The sequence below is a fragment of the Octopus bimaculoides genome, chromosome 11 (assembly GCF_001194135.2).
Source record: "Octopus bimaculoides isolate UCB-OBI-ISO-001 chromosome 11, ASM119413v2, whole genome shotgun sequence".
NCBI lineage: Eukaryota > Metazoa > Mollusca > Cephalopoda > Octopoda > Octopodidae > Octopus > Octopus bimaculoides.
In genome coordinates, this window is record NC_068991.1 from 75944684 (window position 1) to 75953187 (window position 8504).

Below are 8504 nucleotides of genomic sequence, written 5' to 3' on the forward strand. Positions count from 1 at the left end.
TGTGTGTGTGTGTGTGTGTGTGTGTGTGTGTGTGTGTGTGTGTGTGTGTGTGTGTGTGTGTGTGTGTGTTATTGTATTTGCCATCGTGTTCAGTGAAATGATATCATAGATCTATCCAAAATGAAAGTGCTTTTGATCTTAAGTAGAATTTTGTAAAATATATTCTTTGTACGTATTGACTTCCTTATTTAAATGATTTGTAAGAATGATCTACTTTAAGAGGAATTATATGTTTAATGTGCAAAATAGAATTGACAAGAAATAAGCTATTTTCATCTGTTTTGGTTGAAATGGAATGAAATTGGCCATACTGAGAAAGCAATCGTCCGTTCAAATATAATTTTGATATTTATATTCTTTGATTGGTTTTGACTAGACACCGCCTCAGTATTTGAACATATCGTTATTTTCAGTTGAAAAATCTTAGATAAGAAATAGTGTACATTTATTTAATATCGACGATTTTTTTTTTTATCAAAATAGCTTATGGAAAATAAATAGATATAAGTCCCAAATTCTATTGAATCAGTGAACTAGAACAACTGCATAAAAGTCAGCTTTCATGTAGTTTTTCTCATCAGCGCCAAGTTAAGAGACTTGTGATAAAACATGCTTAAATTTGGCCTATCGGAATTTATGGAGATGTGTATGCAGGATTAGTTTCCCGTGTTTTGGTTTGGCTTCTTTTGTAAAGGTTGGTTTATCTGGGTGGTATTTGGTTGCTATTCCTCGAAAGTTGAATGATTAACTTGAGCATCTACTTAATCATGGGGTACCTTTTCATGCAACGGATCGTAGGCCGGTTAGATTTACAAACCATAATTCTATTAAAATACAAAGTCATGACGAATTGGACTAAACTAAAATCAGAGCTTAAGGGAACAGTTTCATAAACTGTAGAAATATTTATCCGAACGAGATTTTACGATTTAGAAACAAGGTAGCACTTTGACTGAATAGAATGCCACTCGGTATTTGTTCCGACTCGATACGCTCTGAGTTCAAATCCCACCAAGGTCTATTCTCGTAGTCGACAAAAAGGAACCACTCTCGTGCAGTGAGATAGAGTGAATTCCTTTGCAGTATCGGTATTTGGCGTTCTGAGTTCAAATCCTGCTTTGGCCTTGCGGAATAGTACTCTTATCCCGTTTCCGTGTTTAACACCACTTGTTGACAATTTGTGTATTTTAGTAGCATACACTCTCTTGCATTAGGACCAAGATGATGATTTGAGTATACAGTCCCCCCTCCCTACTCTCCAGTCTCACAGATCTCCTAAGGTGCTATGAACTGTACTTTTACTCCTGACGAAAACTCACAAAATTAAAATTATTAGACTAATCAGTTTGAAAAATTAAATGTCCTGCCTAGGGATATAACGAAATATCGAAGTGTTAACGACGGCATATAATCCGTAGTCGTGATGTTTTGTATCCACTGATAGCACAGTACCCACAGACATCCACTCTCCAATCAGTAGCAGATTATTTCTTTCATATACATTGTTTCTTCTGATGTACTATAATTTTAATGTACCATCTTATGAGCACCGTCCTCTGACAAAGATTCTATCCATCTTTTGTATATGGAAAGTGAATTGAACTGAATTGAGTGGGAGTAAAAAGGTAACCATTTCAGTTATTGTTTGCTAGATACATCCAGGCGAATGGGAAATCGGTTTTTGTAATGTTATATATGCGCATTTATAAGAGAAATAGATACTAATTAGATATTCATATATGGACTGATTACGTTTGGAAAACTTGTAAACAAAGATGACTTAAGAATACGAAGGATTATCGCAAAAATAATGCGCACTAATAAAATAAATCTAATTAACGACTTCTTTGAAAACAGATAAAATTTCTTAAATATGTTTCTTTCGTTTGGCGTATGGTATTAAGAAGACACTGACCTATTTCTTTTAAATATTCTACTTCAACGAACCGAATAATTTGAAATGATGTTTGGTTTTGTCTTCTGAATCTATTTTCTCTTATCTAATCCTATTTCTGTGCACTCCAGCGATTCTGAGAAAACAAATATTTATTGGTTTTCTATTTATTTTAATGGCAAGAATACAAAACTATCTTGAACGTAATGAACATATTTTCAAATATACTACGAATGGATATGCCAGAGTATAAAAACCATAATCTTAATCTGAAACATTCTGGATTAGTTCTGATTATATGTCTCTAATATTTCACGGAGTGTACTCAAACAACGTCCACAAAACACGTAGTATTCTTAAAGGTGTAGGAACTGATGTGTGGAAAATCTCAGCAGCAGCACCTCAGCACCTCTGAAGAATGTACACGATAATTTTATTCAAACCACAGGGGTTAAACAAAGGGGGAACGATACACGGTACTAATCGAATGTACATGAATAACCGCAGTTCGTCAGATATCTGAGTATTGCTGATGTAGCGGTATTAAATCGTTTTGCAAGGGCGTTTGTACACTCATAACTATTGTATTTTTTCTCAAATACTCACGTCAATGCACATACATTAAAGAAGAGGTTTCTTAATTCAACTATCAGAGTGTAAAACAAACTTTCATAGACTCTCACAAAGCCCATTTCGGTCGGGAGACATTTGCCCTCAAGGGCTGGATGAACATGCATCTCTTATTCTCTTGGAAACATTTAAACGCCGGCACTACACTTCGCAAATACACTTTACTAAATTAACGCAACAAACTGATAGAATCACTGGTATATCGAACGAAATGCTTGGGGACATTTCTTCCAAATCGTTGAGTACTGAGTCCATAATTCTTCTGGGGTTAATTTTGTCTTTCATCTCTCCGGGCTTGATTAAGAACAGGTCATGTGCCGAATCGATGTAATTCGCCTCAAAATTGCTCACCTCGTGACAAAATTACCAGGAATTATTTTAATAAACGAATTTATGATATATCGGCTTTAGTTTAGTGAGGTCTTATTTCTTATATAGTTAGAGTGTTCTACTATACAGCAGTATGAAACTCAATATAATATTTCTAGAATCCATTTGGTGTAAGATACTTCTAAAGTTTCTATTTTATCTTTTGTATAATATTGAGATATAGCTAAAAACATATTCAATAACCGTTTTATTTTGGGTTGTTTTTTCGATAGACTGCAATTAAAAGTTTAAAAACTTACTTTAAAAAAAAAACATTATTCGAAATTATTCGATTAGCTATAATAGAATACATTTTAGAAAATGAATAATTAAATGATTTGATCACATGTCAAAGGAAAAATGAATTTATGGATTTATATACGGTTTGGAAAGTGTCTCCAAGTCGATTTAAGTTTCAACGTCCATTGTTATCTCATTGCGACAGAATCCGAATCAATGAGAGAGCCAAGGTGAAGCCAATCAATATACAAGAATCAGCTACCACATATTGCTCATATTACAACACGATGTCTTTAAAACGGAAAACCAGATTTCAGAGCATGCTTCTAGGAATTCTTACGTCTCGATCTCTTTCACGTTTAGTTCTACTCAATAACAGATGTTCTGCAGCTGAGCCATAATAACAGTAAAGCAAGCAGAATTAAGTTTTCTCTCCAGAAAAAAATCTATAAACCACAGGTTTCTATCTAATTTATCATGTATATTATGCCAGGTTAACCATTAATTTTCTCACATTTTTTTTCTAATTTGATAATTCATAACTCTTAAACTAATATGATTTTTATTAATTCAAGATTAGTAAAAACGATAGCCTGATTATTCGTGGTTTGAGCAGACATTCGAGATTTCGACGCAAAGCACGCATACAGATATACATAATTCCATGAATGTATTATACACAAGATATTTACACACATAAATATATCTATGTGAATATGTGTATATAAACATATGCTAGGATATCGCGTATCCCTTAGGGTCAGAGAATAAATATGTAGACTTTCGCTTTTCCCGTAAACATTTTACAGGAAGGAAATACTATAGAATCGGCCTAGCTATTTGATATACCCATGGGAAATTTTCCTTCAATTTCTTAAGCTAATAAAACATATATGAATTATGTATTAACACGCACACAGCAGACTGCTCTGATTTCCTATTTCAGATAGGTAAACAGGTTTTGAGAAGTGAGTATATTTCCAATAATTTGATATGAACTATCTACACTTTGATAGAGAAGTAATAAACATAACCAACTCATTATAACCGAGTAATTATGTGTGCAGAGTGACATGTTATTATTGTAAACAAAATTAAATAAATAAAATAAAAATTCTTTCCTATCTTCTCTTTACCCGAAACAAAAACTTCGCATGGCACTTTTTTGTCGTCATTCTACCTGCTAAAGTTAACTATCCACTTTCTATCAAATTGCACATGTTATATTAAACATGACATGACACAAATTATAATGTTTTCTTGCACACACTATGTAGTAAAGACAGGATGATCATGGTTGGAATGCTTTTGGTCATTGACCTCCTTCATCAAGACTAACTTTCGCTTTAACATAGATTAAATTCGTGGCCTATTCGCTCGGTGTAACACCTACACACTTCGGATACCTTTAGAAAAGTTCAGCTTATTGCCAAAAATTCACATCAGTTTCAGACTTGAGGATATCTTCTTCACTGCCTGATTCCTATCTGACTCACAGCTCTGTAAAAGTTCATGCGCACAACCATTCCTTCTAAATACAATGATGCACACCCAAGAATAAAACTAACAAGACAATAAAGTTGCATTATATGTTGTTGTTGGCACTCCGTCGCTTACGACGTCGAGGGTTCCAGTTGATCCGATCAACGGAACAGCCTGCTCGTGAAATTAACGTGCAAGTGGTTGAACACTCCACAGACACGTGTACCCTTTACGTAGTTCTCGGGGATATTCAGCGTGACACAGTGTGACAAGGCTGACCCTTTGAATTACAGGCATAACTGAAACAGGAAGTAAGAGTGTGAGAAAGTTGTGGTGAAAGAGTACAGCAGGGTTCGCCACCATCCCCTGCCGGAGCCTCGTGGAGCTTTAGGTGTTTTCGGTCAATAAACACTCACAACGCCCTGTCTGGGAATCGAAACCGCGAGTCCGCTGCCCTAACCACTGGGCCATTGTGCTTCCATTGCATTATATAGCAGTCATAATAATAAACAGCTTAGAAAAGATTGAAGTAGTCATGTATTTTCCGATAAGAGTATTTCTTTTCAATTAGTCTTTCAGTGATTAGCGAGTATTCTATCTAAACAAATTATTCTGTTATGTTTGCGCCCCCCAATTATATCAGACAAATTCATCATATCGTAACCATTTTAGCGTAACACAGATATATCAAACATATATATCAAACAAATGATATATATGGAAATATTAGATAAATAAGCTACAGCAGTAATTTTATTTCATATTAGTTACGTGCCAATACCCAAACTTCATGACAACTGTCAGTGAAGCTGAACTGGGTTCTCTTATCTCTAGCTATAATATTTACTACAATCAACCGGAATATGTTCCTCAATCTCATGCGTTGGAAATTTGAATGATATCACTCACGCTGGCCAACATTGATAATGAAATTTATTATTGTATAAATGTTCTTGTAATTTGTTGTGCCTCCCAACAGTAGTACTTTACTTTTTATATCTTTGAGTAAAAGTTGTGAACTAAGCGTGCGTGATGGCAGAGGCATCATTCCGATATCTGATTATTGATCGACTCCTTGATAATTCGACCAGTTTAGACGTCATGCTAACACATGTATGAGGTGTATTTCACATCATTAGTATCGCCTTCTGTGTTGTGGAGCGTTTACAACTTACGGAAAATTATAAACGCATTATCAAATATTTAAGTACTTTTTTTTTTAAATATTCAGACATCTTGAAGAAACTAGTGAAAATCATAATTTAATTACATTGAGAAAATATTCTTCCATACCATCTACCGTTAAATGCTTAAAGATATTCCTGTAATGGAAGCGAAATTGTACGTATTTATTATCATTATACTAGCAGAGAGAACACGAAGAGATGGTTTTAAAAACTGTGAATTTCTAATAACTAACATCTGTGTATAGTGAACAATATATATTCTCCCTCCAAGGAAATGATAATAATACAGTATTGACATATGGAAGCAAAGAGCATATTTAATAAAAGAAACAGACTTCATGAAAAGAAAAGTTTGCAGATTGCTTCCAGAACTGGACAAAATTAGCGAGCTTTAAATTGTGGCATATGAGATGAAATATATGTAAATGACTTTAAATATTATATCCAAGAATACTTTATTTAACTGTGCTTCATAGTAGATTTAAAGAAAAATCAGAGGCGCAATGGAAAATCTCAACAAATTTGAATATTCAGTAATGAGATTTAGTTTGAGGCTGTTTTCATTAAATTGGAAAACCAAGCTGTTACTTCGAAATTTTTGTACAAGTTGAAGTTAAATAATATTAAAACAAATCTTATATTTATACATCTCTACTTAATTAAATCTATAAATGTATTTAAACCAGTTGGAAATCATATAATATCATCAATAATTGAATAGCGCATCTTATTTTTTAAAAAATTATTAGAATAAGAAATTCCTTTCATCCCTAAACACTAACTGCATGTTTCGGAATTTGGACGCTAATTCTATAAGATATAACAAGTAAATTGTTAAAAGTACGTGTGCCTTTCGGGTGTATGTAAATAATACAGAAACTGAATCAGGATTAAAAAAAAACAGTCGTAACATAGGCATTCACATGATACATGTACTAATTTGCTCGTATGATACACAACTTGTAATTCAGCTAAACTCACAACAATTGCAAAGAAAAATGTGGGACGTAAAATTCTTTATCATTAAATGCTTGTAAATAGTTTTGTACGAATTGTAGAATATGTATGTTTACTATGGTTATAAGAACGATTACAAAGTGATAATTTCAATAAATTTCATAATCGTGCTTTCTAATAGCTAAAGAGAGATACCGATATATATACACAGATAGATGGATAGATAGATAGATAGATAGATAGATAGATAGATAGATAGATAGATAGATAGATAGATAGATAGATAGATAGATAGATAGATAGATATATATATATATATATATATATATAGATAGATAGATAGATAGATAGATAGATGGATAGAATTAAAACTATTCAAAAGCCATCCAGACTTAAGGAACGAGTATAGATTTGTATGTATACACTGCTTTTGCTAATTCTTTTAGTTGTCTTCATGTATAGTGGTAAGCATTGACTCCCTCGCGATTCTCCTATACTTTCACTAAGCGGAAGGAACATCCTGCATGTGGCACCTGAAGTGAGAGACAACTTCCCTAGCACTAGGCTGGTACCAATTTTCAGCTCAATGATTAGAGCAAACTGAACAGAAGTGCCTGTCACAAGGTTATGTAGCGTCTTTCAGTTCGGTCCAGGAAATGAACCCATGTTGTTATAAGTACGTGTCGACCACCCTAACGACAAGGTCAGTTGCATTCAAGTTCATAAAAGCATCGACATGCGCGCAAAAGAATGCTCTCCCTAGAACTGAGTTCAATCGTAAAGCTTGAAATTGCAGCAAATCACGCGAAAGATGCATTATTGATTCAAAAGAATATCGAAGTATCCCCTATATAATATGGTTTGGGATTTGAGTTTCATTTATGATAAAACTAAAGAAACCATAATGATACAATGGAAATTCTCAGTAAATTAATGTACTGAATAATGAGAATTATATGCATTTAATTGAATATCTGAAATTATTTTTATCCTAATTAAGATTAAATAACATTAGAACAAGCAAGTACTGTATTTGATATTCCGATTTCTAAATTAATTATATTTATAAATGTATCTAAATTAGTTAGCAATCGATATATTCTAAAAGATAATTGTTAGTAATTGAATAAGTGTTAAATATATTTGTTTATATACTCCTTTATCTGAACTTTTATCTTTTATCATATACTTGTTTCAGTCACCGCCTAGAAGAATTTTAATCGGTCGTAATGCTCCCAGTATTTCTTTATTTTCAAGCCTGCTCTATCTGTCTCTCTAGGTGGACCGCCACCTTACGCAGACGTATGCTCATCAACACCGGTTGTCAGGTAGTGGTGGAGGGGACAACCACACACATATGCATAGCTATGTCTGTTTGTGTGTGTGTATATATATGGTTGTATGTGTTAATGGTTATGCAAACATTTAAGGGAAATAGATATCCACTACACTACTGGATGTATACCTACGTATTTATATCCTAGTGCTTACTATTGCATGGCAGTGGCGCAATTGAATATGTATGTATATATATTATTGTGTTTGGGCGAGTCATCCTCTTTTAGTACCTTATTAATTTAACACACTCACCGGCCTGATTTCAACTCATTAACTTATTTATAAAAAAATAAATAAGGGAATGAGTGGAAATCAGACCGGTGAGTGTGTTAAATTAATAATGCATTAAAAGAGAATGACACTCCCCAGACACAATAAATAAACGATATATATATATACATATATAT